The sequence below is a fragment of the Anneissia japonica genome, unplaced genomic scaffold (genome assembly GCF_011630105.1).
Source record: "Anneissia japonica isolate Jap-2015-1 unplaced genomic scaffold, ASM1163010v1 scaffold3867_len840240_cov202, whole genome shotgun sequence".
In the NCBI taxonomy this organism is placed as follows: Eukaryota; Metazoa; Echinodermata; class Crinoidea; order Comatulida; family Comatulidae; genus Anneissia; species Anneissia japonica.
The window spans coordinates 69,089-82,078 of record NW_022715965.1 but is presented as its reverse complement, the minus strand read 5'-3'; the positions used below and the strand labels follow the sequence as shown (position 1 = coordinate 82,078).

The 12,990-nt window shown below is 34.3% G+C and overlaps 1 protein-coding gene across 3 annotated transcripts in view; it reads right to left on the bottom strand.

Moving 5' to 3' along the window:
• Positions 1 to 144: 144 nt before the first annotated feature.
• The window catches only part of LOC117109504, a gene marked incomplete at its 5' end in the record, with an annotated part of 49,034 nt that continues 36,188 nt past the window's right edge, over positions 145 to 12,990 (bottom strand). For 2 of the 3 annotated variants that reach the window (XM_033251872.1, XM_033251874.1), the window contains 1 exon segment: positions 145 to 3,299. 3 annotated transcript variants of the gene reach the window in all.

The following is a 12,990-nucleotide window of genomic DNA, read 5'->3' as shown; positions in this document are numbered from 1 at the left end:
AGATGCGTATAAGAGACAGGTGTTGCTGTGTATTAATGATTCATTGTATAATTTTATTGTATACATAATGCTGTATAATGTTTGATGATTTAGTACTCTCAGCACACTGTACGATTATTTACATTATTTTGCAAGAATCATTCATCAATTATTTTGCCTGCAGTTTGCAGGTAACATTTATTTATGCCTTTAATTTATCACTATAAAATATGAATAAAACATTATACTGCACTATAATAATCTACTATATCACACAATTTGGGGTTAAGCTATGAAAGCGGTACTTATAATATACTCATTGCACTAAACAAGGCGGTTTTTTTGCTCGTCAATTTGACACCAAAAATATAAAGTATATTTACATAAACCTGGTACATGAAGAGAAAATGAAATATTAATTTGTGTCTACTGGTCAAATATAAAATATTAATTTGTTGTAGGTTATTCAATTTTAGGTACAAGAAATGTAAAATACAATTTCACTATATATTGTGTCAGTAACACACAAACACACAGTAGAAATACATGAATAAATAGAGACTTCTTGAAGCTTTACTTGAGTATGAGAATGTACCAAAAAATACAAGTAGTTGGAAGGCAGCATTATGTTCATATATTACTCTTTGTATTTTCCAAATACTTAAATTGAATTTCTAAAATTCTGGTTGTCACTCAGAAAAGGATGTCCTACAATATTATTTAAGTACACTCTGTGGCGGATTCAAGGGGGACCCAGTCAACCCGAGCACACCTGCTCCCCCCCCCCCAATTTTATTCAGAATTATAAATAAAATGGAGAAAAAAATAAAATTACACTAAAGTCTAAGAGTCCTGCCATAATCATAAATTTTCTTACCTCAGCCCTAACCATGGTGGGGCTGAGGTGGTCTAGAACTTTCATCTGTGAAAGTCCATCCCTGGGCAAGTTTGGCCTATAGAAGTTGACACACCAAAATCTTGTTACATTGATCACTTTACTGCAGTATGAAATTAAAAAGTGGAGTTTAATAGCTCAGTGGTTAAGATGCTTGCCTTCCAATACCAGGATCCTAGGTTCAATTTCTTGTCACAGCAGGAATTTTTCTCACGACTAAAACAACTCCACTCCCTAGGCCTCATAAAGAGACTTTGTTTATATAAAGCATCGTTCAGATTCTCATCCTGGAAGTGGCAAGTGTACTTGCTGTTGGATGTTAAGGAAATAAAATCAGAAAACAGTCCGTATTGAAAGACTGCGCAATGCTGTAATAGCTCCCTCGTGTTACCAGGAAAACCATATAATGAGACTTGATGCAGGACAACAGAGCATGAGTAACGCTGGGAAGAACCTCAACAATTGCAAAGGCAGGTGGTCTGGAGAGATCTCCAGCGCCGGATGGTACGCTACGGCTCCATAGGAAAATGCTACAACTGGGATGTGGATATTACGAAACAAGTTGGAAAATGAACAGTGACAAGGGGAAAAATTAATGATTGGCAAGGATTTAATTTGATTTGAGGAACTTGAACAAATTGGCAAAAAACTGTTGGAAGGGACTTAACTGTAAAAGATAGCATTGAATCACCACTGTGCTAGCCTTGACCAACTTTTCCTCGGAGAATAAAATCAAAATTTGTTTTGTGAAACCTGCAGGTCAAAATAATTTGTCCAATAATTATTAATGCGAGCACTTCTAATTTATGATACATTTATTCTGTTAAACCATGCAAAGATATAACTGTTGAACAATTTTTCAAAAAATATTAAGGAGATGGGCAGGGAAGTTTTAAACACATTAGTACAAATGCCCTGTGGTCACATCTTATTGGTTCATATTTAGTTGATAGTGGATAGTTCAACCCAAACTACCTCAGCTCTACTTTGCTTCAAACTTAGTTGAAAGAAGATTTCTACAAGTTCCTTTTTACCTTCTGGTCATCATTGTAAAACAAAAAAATAATAATAATGTCAATCTTTTTACTCCAGTAGGAAGAAACAATCAACATTTTTTTTAATGGCCTTGTTTTTTTCAAATAGGTAAAGAAACACTAACAAATTACACCAAAATATTTAAAGAAACCAAAAAAAAAAAAAAATGTAATTAACAATGAGCAAATTTTTAATCTTGCTTCAGCCTATAACTTAATATATTTCTTATTTTTAAGTATTTAGATAATTGAATAAATAAATTGTAGAGAAATATAGAGATATAATTTTTGTTTCTGATATTATTGACATATTGATGTGTCTGTCTGACTGAGCTGGTCAGGTGACCTAGCCAATCAAACAGCTTGACACTGCAGAATCAGTGATTAGTGGAATCATTGCAGAAATTATAGTAACAGGAAAGAAATAAATTGTATCAAATAAGGGGGAATGGGAGACATACATCCTACACTTTCCTGAGTAACTGCCAATTTTTTTCCGTGATAAGGCTGTGATCCATCTAGAAATTCCTTCATTTGGTTTTGATAAGGCATTTCTCATTCATTGCAGTGGCAGAACTAGGGGTGATGAAAATGGAAGATTTACCCCCCCCCCCCCTACCAACCATGTTACATCTAAAAAATCCAAGTGTAATAAAATCATTTAGGTAGATAAAGCCCCTCTCCCACTAGGGTTTTTTTTTAGCATACGAGTTACAAGAGTTTGCCGAGTTGCTAACTCGGCAAAAACTCGTAGGACGATTCGGAAAGCTTGGATAGAACTCTTACCTACTAGCAGTTGAACTTGTGGCGCTAATTTTGAACATTAGCTTTAGTGTTTAAAATGGCTAGTACTATGGAGGTGTCCGGGAACTCCAAAATAATAAGGGGATACCCCAAACATGCACCCTCAGACTATCACCCCTGCCTACCTACCCACCTCCTGCAAAAAAATCCTGAATTCCCTACTAAAACAGAATAGCATTAACATTATTTCTTATTCAAAATAATTTTGCTAGGTTAATAATTCTTAATAGTACTGTAGGCTTATATACAAAAAGTTAAAGATATATTAGGAAAATCAGTATTGATTACCAGAAAATTTAGAGATATATACAACAAACATTGGAATGGCATTACTTAAGGATAAAAAAATACTAATAAGTTTTTAGGAGATTTTGCATAAGATTTTTTGTTTGCTTGTGAGAGTGTGTGGGATACTGAGCTGATTTCTGAGAGAATCGAGCATCTCGGGTGACTTCTAGGCTTCTGTCTGAATTCAGCTTTCACCTATCATCTTTTTGAATCTTTGATTTTTCTTATTATTTCTTCAAGTTTTATCCTCTTCCAAATTTTCACATATAATAGTCATAAGGAGTTCACTCAATTTAACTCTGCAAGTAAAAAAAAAAGAAAAAATGAATCTATAAATGAAAATAGTAAAACAAAGTTAAGTTTATTAGTGCATCTTATTTTAAGTAACTTTATGAATTACCTTAATCTACAATTACAATAATGTTCTTGTTTGAGAAAAAACAAATTGTCTCCAATGAGATTTCAAACCCTACTGTATATCTTCCAACTAGCACTTAGTTGTTCTACAAACTGACCAATAATAGGAGGGTTTTGGGTTCAAATCTTGATAGGGACAAAGAATTTTCAGTACCAAATCTTTTATGTAAACGATTACTGTAATCTACAAATGTAATATTTACATGTGTCGTTTGTCGTTTATAGTTTTATTGTGAATTCACCGCATGACGTGTGCCACTGATTCAAAACTGTAGTTTTCAAATATAGTTATTATATATTATTATTATTATATATTATATCTTGATAACACTGAATGAGATATTTCTCTATACCAATGTATTATCATATGATTTAAAAATAAAATATCATGATGATGATTATGATTATTAGCACACATTTTTTAAATACTTAAAGAATTCAATTCAATTCAATATAAAGTTTATTTCCACATTATCAACACAAAATACAAAATACATAAAAGCACATAAAGGCATTTAGCATGTTCTAAATCAAGTTCAACTTATTATTTCATAACAATAAGTCACATTAAATTTTACAGGATAGATGTTGACACATAACAGCACGATATAATACTTGGTTTCATAAAATGTTATATTTTAAAGTTTATTATAGGGTCCCTTTAAGACAGCATTTTAGCTGTTAGGGTCACCAGAAGGACGATGGACTCGTTGGCCAACGGTCATACAAACGCTGTACAGTGCAGTGTGTGCCCGGCTTTAAGGCCTGTTTACACCAGGGGCAGATCCAGAAATGTCCAAAAGGGGGGGGCCAGAAGGGGGGCCGAAAGTTGGGCCGATCGAGACAACACTGTCATAGGGGGTCCGGGGGCATGCCCCCGCAAAATATTTGTGTTCTAGACGCCCGAACATAACATTTGAGACATTCTGGGCTATTATTTTTTTCTTTTTCCCTCTTTTTTTTTTTTTTTCTTTTTTTACTTCCCAAAAGGTAAATCCCTGTACACTATGACGATAATGATCAACATTAAAAAGTTAAAAAAAGCAATTGTTCATATAGAAAATAAATGAAATAAGAGAAATTTTCACACTAGCATGATTCAATAACTATTTATCGTGTATACAATCAAAAAATATTTTTGATGTCATAATCATGGGAAAATGAAAAAAATAGTAGTAGTACAGTAGTAAAAACGATTTTATCATTTGCCCATTATTATGACTTCATTTCATTTGATTGTGAAATTTTTTTTCTTATCATATACACGATAAATCGTTAACGAAACGTGCTTATAACTAAACCAAACAAAAACAAAAATAAATCTGCTATCAATCAATTATAAATAAAATGCAATACCTAAAATATGTAAGCTGGCTATAAAAAATTATAAAGACCAATGTCTGGTATTTGAGGTCCAAGTAAAAACTGTACAAAATACATGAACCCTACTAAGAAATATCATTTCCCAGTGGTATTTCCTTTGTCCAGAGTAAATATTTGTTTTTCCGTATTGAGGTATCTGTACCTCCAGGGATCCATTAAATAGAACTTGGGGGAGGGATCTGGTCAGGCTTTGTCTACGATCAAGGACAAAAGAAGAATAATTTATAGGCTACATTTGCCGAGAAAAAGTGCATTGTATTATGATTGCCATTGATTATGAATACAAAATATATAGAACAATAAAAAGAAAATATAAACAAACAGTTCAGGTAAAGCATCAATATTTCATTAAATAGCAAACAGATGATGATCAGAAAGATGAGCACCACATACAATTTTAAGAAGCCACTATGGAATGAAAATTATTATACATTGAAACAACAGAAACAAATCTAGGTATGAATCTGTAAAACAGAAAATACAGCTTTTCAGGAATTAAAACCACAAAAAAAAAAAAAAAATCTTAAGTACAATAAAAAGAACAGAATGAAGAACAAGAGACAATAATTCCGAGATTATGTGTTACATAAATAATGAACAAAAAATCAGAACAAAAAAACAATTGCTTTACCGCATGAACTAAAAAAACAAAAAAAATAAATAAAAAAAACCAATAAAATTCAGCCTAATTAAATACAAAATTACTTAGAACAACAGAATGATATAAATTAAAAAAATTACTATCAATAAATTTTACTTTTTCCAGTTTCAAAATACATGAGTCATTTTTAAACGTCTATTTATCTATGGTATTCACTACCTTTATTGATGAAAGAAATGATACAAAATTTCCTTTGAAAAAATAAAAGTATTAGAAAGAATGTGGCTCTCCAAACAAGCCTGTTGCAATAATGTTGGAAAGTTTGCTGGATATTGCCTACGGCACTCATACCCAGCATGGCTAAAAAAAGCGCAGAGTAATTGATTTTAGAAAAATAAACTTTACACCTGTGCTACAAATGCCAATATAGATTTTTCTCTGTTAAAATTCCTTTCATTTACTCAAATCGTAATTGAAATACCCTCAATTTACAAAAATGTAAGGGAAGGTTTATTGGAAATGCTGTATTTAAATGTGTCTTTAGAAAATAAACTACAATGTGTGAACCACCAAATATCTTTAGATTCATAAATAATGGGATTTTTTTTAAAGATATTTCAAGCACACTTTCATTTTTGTAAATCGAGGGTGTTTCAATTACGATTTGAGTAAATGAAAGGAATTTAAAAGAGAAAAATCTATATTGGCATTCGTAGCACAGGTGTAAAGTTTATTTTTCTAAAAGAAATAGAAGTAATATGTAACTATCTTCCCATTTCTAAATATACATACTTATAACGATAGAAGAATCAGGTTGGATTCGTAGAAATAATATGAAGTACACAGGTGTATCAGAAATTACATGTGAATTGAATTAATATACTTTATATTATATGTCTACGACTCCAACCTGCATTTTTTTGGCTGTGTATTTTTTTATTTAGTAAAGCAAAGGTGGACTATTTTTGGAGGTTCCCCAAAATGTGCTAACAGATTAAAGAGGAATATATTGAATACACACGAGGGCTTCGTCAGTCAGTGTTAAGGATAGTCCAAGCTACCCCCTCCCCACCACCACCACTACACAGCCTTTGGCTCCCCCCAACCTCTCCATCTACGGCAAAAAAAACCAAAAAACATATTGGCCATAATACATTCTATAGCCTCTGGACCTAGACTGCTTTCCTCTGCTGGAAAAAGTGTTTCCGCCCTCCCCCACCCACCCACAAAAGTATATTTAAAGCCACCAAAGATTGTTTTATAATAGAGTTCATTTCCAGCTATGGGTTTATCACTTTCCATTTTATTTCTGCAATAATCATACCAGTAATTCCAAATCCTAAACACATTTTGAACATTGTTTATGTAGGGCAGAAAGATTTTGGAAAAGGAGGTCTGAAAACCAATACGACAAGTGAGGTACTTCCAAAAAGTACATTCTCATAAAACTTGTTTATACATTCAGTTAAGTCCTCAAAAAGTTGTCATTATAGCTAATAAAACATGGATACAGGGCCTAAGGTGTTATCAACCTAAGCTTACAAGAGATGATCGGCATCCTTCACCAGAAAGTGGAAGCCCAACGAAGCATGACCAAACTGAGTCTTTAGGGGGTTTCTGCAATTAGGAAACCAATCTGAAGACTGTTGATGTATGCCCCCTGCAGTTTGCTGAAGTTTGCCTTTATCTGCTGACTCAAGACTTAGATTAGCTGGCACTTGTCGTTAGAATAGAGAAAAGTTCTTGTTGGTCTTATCTTTTGATTTATTTATGTTCTCAAACTCTCTGGAGTTAGTTTTAGGGTGAATGACCTCTTTCTTACACTTTATCGCCCTCAAACTTGATGCTCAATCAGTCACCCGTGATAAACATTTAAAGAGACATCAAATGAAAGCGGTTGGCACAATGGTTTATATTCTGGTTCTTAACATTCTGGTCAGGAGTTTGAACAACACGCTGACCATACTCTGCCGGCCATGATGCCCAAGCTCCACGGGGAGCTCACTTGCATACCAACCAAACAGTGCCTCAGCCACTTAAAGACATAAGACTTGCGCTACCTTTTTTACTAAAAATTATTTTGGACTTGAACTACTATACCAAAGTCACACTGTGCTCTAGTGCCAGAGAAGGCACAATATTCACTGGTTCCCTATGGCAAAAAGTCTGGTTGCGATCTCGTGACTGTACCAAAGGTAGGCTTAGCAAGGGGCTTACCGGCTTAGCACCCGGTTTAGATTAAAATTCCTGCTACCATCGTACGGAAAGTTGTGTCACTTTGACACAGGATAGACCAGGGACTTCAACTACCAATTTCACCCAGGTTATTTCCCACACTTGTGCTACAAAGTCCTTGCAAGTATACCCCATAAATGCTGCAACGCCCCCAATATTTCCACACTTTTGCTACTAAGTCCTTGAAAACATACCCCGTAAATACGGCACCTCCCCACATAGAAATATTGAGGAGTTAACTCCCCGGGCCCAGCTCGCATTGCTCACAGGGCTGTAAAGGAGTCCATGTTCAGCACAAGATGCCAGTAATTTATCACATAAATACAGGTCTCCTCCTAATTAAAGGCCAATCCCATTAAAGAACACCTCCAATTTAAAGATTACTTTGGTGGTCCCAAATTGCTTTTTGTATTTTTTTAAATTTTAATTAGAGACCAATTCTGCAAACCATGGAAACTCTGGTCCCAAAAATAGTCTTTTAATTGAGAGGAGACTTGTGTATTAAATACAACTATCAGTTATCTATAAGTGGCTTCCAGGGGCCTTGTTGGCGATAATTGCAAATCATAATAAAATAAAATTTTAAAAGACCTACAAAGACAACATTTTTTTTTTACATTAATTAATTATTTAAAAACTATCTAAAATCAATCTGTTTTGACATATAAAATTGTCTTAGCGAGAGAATACACTAGGTGAAGTTAAATTATACTAACTGTTAATTCTGAAAAACATAATAGACAAAAGCATGACAGACCCACAGACTGACCAATAGCCAAACCCAGAGCTGCAGGGTAGGGATATCAAATAGCCACAGAACCTGCGGCGAAACGAGTCAGCGTTTCTGCATTTGAGCAAATTAAATCATTATTATTCGAAAGATAAACGTGCAGACAAAGAATCACACCCACACAGTGTTTGAATTTTCAAACTTTCTTGTTATCAACTGTTTTTCTTCCGATTCCAATGTGATTTAGACATTTTCAAACGATCAAAGAATGAATCTCTGCTATTTTCTTTTCCTTTACTTTTCAGATGCTTAAACGCTAGCTTGTTTTTATAGAGCTCTTCCTACTTGTTGATCGGTCTTATTCTAACCTTTAAGGAAGAAACATTCTCGTCAAAATCGTTCATTATAACTGGTTTATGAAATTAGAAGAAAACAAAACAATTCCAGACAAATAGCTGACCTTCAGTTATCAGAAAAGGAAAGGTGATGCATCAAAAAATAATTACTTTAATAGAAAACTAAAATTTAAGTTTCTTGTATAAAATTTCTCAGTGTTTTACTTGTTAATAGGCTTTTGTTGTTGTTATATATTATCACCTATTATTATTTTTTAACTTTAACAATTACAAAATAGGGTTATGCATTATCAATATCAATAACAATAATAATAGTCCTAATAATATTATATTAAGATAACTATAATGTGTTATTGTTAGATACTATTATCTGTTACTATGACGTCATTGCAGGGGAATTTCTGACGTATATTATTGTTATTTCTGACGTATATTATTATATCTAGTGTTAATGAGATAGGATAACTGCTCAACCCCCTATTAATAGTTGGCTTTAATGCAGTGGCATAACAAAGAGGTCTGTGGCCCCTAGATAATTCAAGGCTCTACTACCCTGGGGAAAAGCTCCGTCCACTTTGGCATATTTGACATTCAAAAGAATGATTTTGATTGGGTTTTTTTTACATGTTAGTGAAAACTCAGTTGTACAACATATAAAATGTTTATCTTCCTCTGGAGCCTAGCTTTAAAAAATGTCGCACTTGCCCTATGTATGGGGCAAAATGCTGATTATTACCCTGGGGTCCTTTAATGCCTAGGCTCCCCTGGATCATAGCTCATAGCTATTACAATATGAAGATGATGATGTATAACTGTTATTATTTCACTGTTACAAATTAATGAACATGTCAAATCCTAACATATGGGATCTGCTAAAGCAGATATAGTAGATCTCTGCATAATATGATTGATCAGCACTTTTTTGTATCGCGTAATCCCTGAATTGATTTTACAATAACTTGTTCTAATAACCACAGAAGCACACGTATGAAACCCCATTAACTGCGACTAGCTGAGAAATCCGCAAGCTCCAAATCATGGGCTACAACGCGGAGCTTCGATCAATCAAGGTTCTCATTAAAAACGGGACATGTACGATAACCACAGGCAAGGCATTAACTACGATTGATCGTATCGACAGTAATCAGCCAATGCCAACTGCCATGTTATATAAACCACTTGTATCGTCATGTATTGGGGACATTTCCTTCTTTGAATGTGATAATGTCCAGAGGGAGTAAGTGTTGAAGCTGTGCATCAAAAAGCCAGACGCTAAACAGGGGGGAGATGTCTGTTCTGTGAAGCAGCAAATGCAAAATTACAGGGGAAGCTTTGAAACTATATTCGTTAACTATAATATGACATTACTATCAATAATTTAAAAGAAAGCATTGTAAAGATAACCTTGGAATGAACTTTACTCCTAAATAAAGGGTAAAGGGTGTTAGCTGGCAAGATATGTTTATTTTTTTTTTACTATTGTACTTATGTGGGAGGAGGGTGCCAGCCTTCTTTTATGGGGGGGGGGGGGGGAGGGGCATGCACTCCACGTAATGTAGATACGCCAGTGATGCATCTAGTGAAAAGGAAATTATAATTTCTTGTTCTAATTTTTTGAAATGAAGGCTTAATAACTTATGCCCTGTCCAGACTGTCAAATTTCATTTGGCAAAAAAATATGGTCATGATGACATCACATCATGGCCATATATAGGCACATCATGACCATATATAGGCACATCATGACCATATATAGGCACATCATGACCATATATAGGCATATCATGACCATATATAGGCACATCATGACCATATATAGGCGCATCATGGCCATATATAGGCATATCATGACCATATATAGGCACATCATGACCATATATAGGCATATCATGACTATATATAGGCACATCATGACCATATATAGGCACATCATGACCATATATAGGCACATCATGACCATATATAGGCACATCATGACCATATATAGGCATATCATGACCATATATAGGCACATCATGACCATATATAGGCGCATCATGGCCAAATATAGGCATATCATGACCATATATAGGCACATCATGACCATATATAGGCATATCATGACTATATACAGGCACATCATGACCATATATAGGCACATCATGACCATATATAGGCACATCATGACCATATATAGGCACATCATGACCATATATAGGCATACAGTTTTTTGTCAAAAGAAATTTGATAGTCTGGACAGAGCATTACTGAAATTTACAAAAAATATCAATTCAAATTAAAAATGTTATTGTTCAAAAAGATAATCCCAACTCAGACAGAATATCTATAATTAAAATAATGATGTACTTATATTAACCATTTTGAGTATAAAAAGTTTATATAAGTACCTACTTGTTGACTCAGTCTTAATCTGCCTATTGATATCGTCACAATAAGAACACTCTCTCCTCCTGAGCGTCGTACTGTGCGTTCTCTGTAAGGGTACACTTCACTGGTGTATATTAGATTCAGAGTACAAGAGAAGCGCTAAATAATGATCATGCCCTGCAGCGGATAAACAAACCGGAAATTGAGTACCATCAAGGATTCAACTAGTTTAAGTGTTTTTCTAAACCTTTAGTTGGTGGTCTATTTTAAATAATTTCTTGTTAACATCTTCTTGCGGTAACCCGCTTCTGTAGTGGCTGATGTGAGGGTAATAGCTTAGCCTGAATAAACAAAGTAGGGACACAGAGCGGGCAAAATGATACAGTTTTCAGCATAACACTTGATAAATACAGTTTAGTTTAACTTAAGTTCTATACAAAAAAAAGAAGAAAAAAGCCACAGATATTATCATAAAGACATTATTGTTGATGCTGTTAACAATCTTAAAACATAAATTACCAGAAAAGTGAAGAAAATTAAGACAGAGGAAATGATGGGATGACAACATCTGGGAGTTGACAGGATTGGCATCCAGATCCCAAAGGGCAGTGCATGACCGTGATGAGAGGCAGGAGATTGTCAGAACATCATCAATAATGCCTAAACAGACCCACCAGGGTTATGCAGGGGTCTCAAATCTCCCACAACTCGCAAGAGTCTCCCGGAAATCAAAACGGTCTCTTGCACATACTCCCGCAAGCAAGAATCTCCCAGAAAAATACCCATCTTCCCAAATTCATAATATCAGTGGAGTATCTAGAAGTCTTGAAATAGGGGTGCTGATGAGGGGTGCGAAGGTGAAGTGGTGATCAGTGAAGTTTGATGATCAGTTGAGGGGCGTTAATTCGCAAAATAAGGTGATTTTTAACTAATTGACTGTGATTTTTGGGGGCGATTGAGGGTGTGGCACCCCCGCGCATCCCCTAGATACACCACTGCATAATTATATAATTATTACTGGTATTCACTTTAAACAAGACCCTAATAAGACACACATTATAGGCAGTGTATGGTATTTGTTAGTTCCATATTTTAATTGCCTTTTCAAGAGATTAGCAAATCAATACTGAATTTCCTGAAAGAAACAGAATGACATACAATATAAATGAATTGGAAAAGGCAACAGTAACTTTACCTAATGAATCAAAATATCAACTAAATGAATAGCATCCCAGTCCTAAATAACAACTTAATCGAGCTCTTTAAATGTATGAAAATGGAATTATCATAATATTGACTTTACTTGGGGCGTTTGAAATACCAAATTTGTGTAGGATTAGCTGAAAAAAGCTTCATCAATAGCAATTCAAAGCAAAAAAAAAAAACAGTATTAAGACGCCCCCTCAAATCCATATTATACTAAAAAAAAATAAAACAAATAAACAACACTGAGGCTGAATAATGAGACCAAATTATATAGGTCACTTTACAATGACCTTTATTGGTAATACTATTATTGAGTTTCTGAAGTCATGCAATTTGGGGCAAATGACAGATTATGAAGCCTTTAACGAGGTAAAATATATACAGTACCGTATATACTTTTGCTTTGAATACACAGATAAACACAAGTTATAGTCTTGTGTTGGAGAAGTAAAGATAAGGTCAATATTTTATCAATATGCCCAGAAAAGCTTCCGAGCTTCTCTGGCAATCAATACCTCATTTTCCCAATAACAAGTTAATGGACAGATAATTAATGGGTTTTTCAATTAGAGCACTGATAAGGAAGGGTAAACTTTAATAAGGTCAATCAAGGCTGTGTAACTCGAACGATTAGTTCTCAATCAAGGACAATCGGTTGTCTGTATTGCATGAAAGGAGCTAGTGCCAGACCAGTA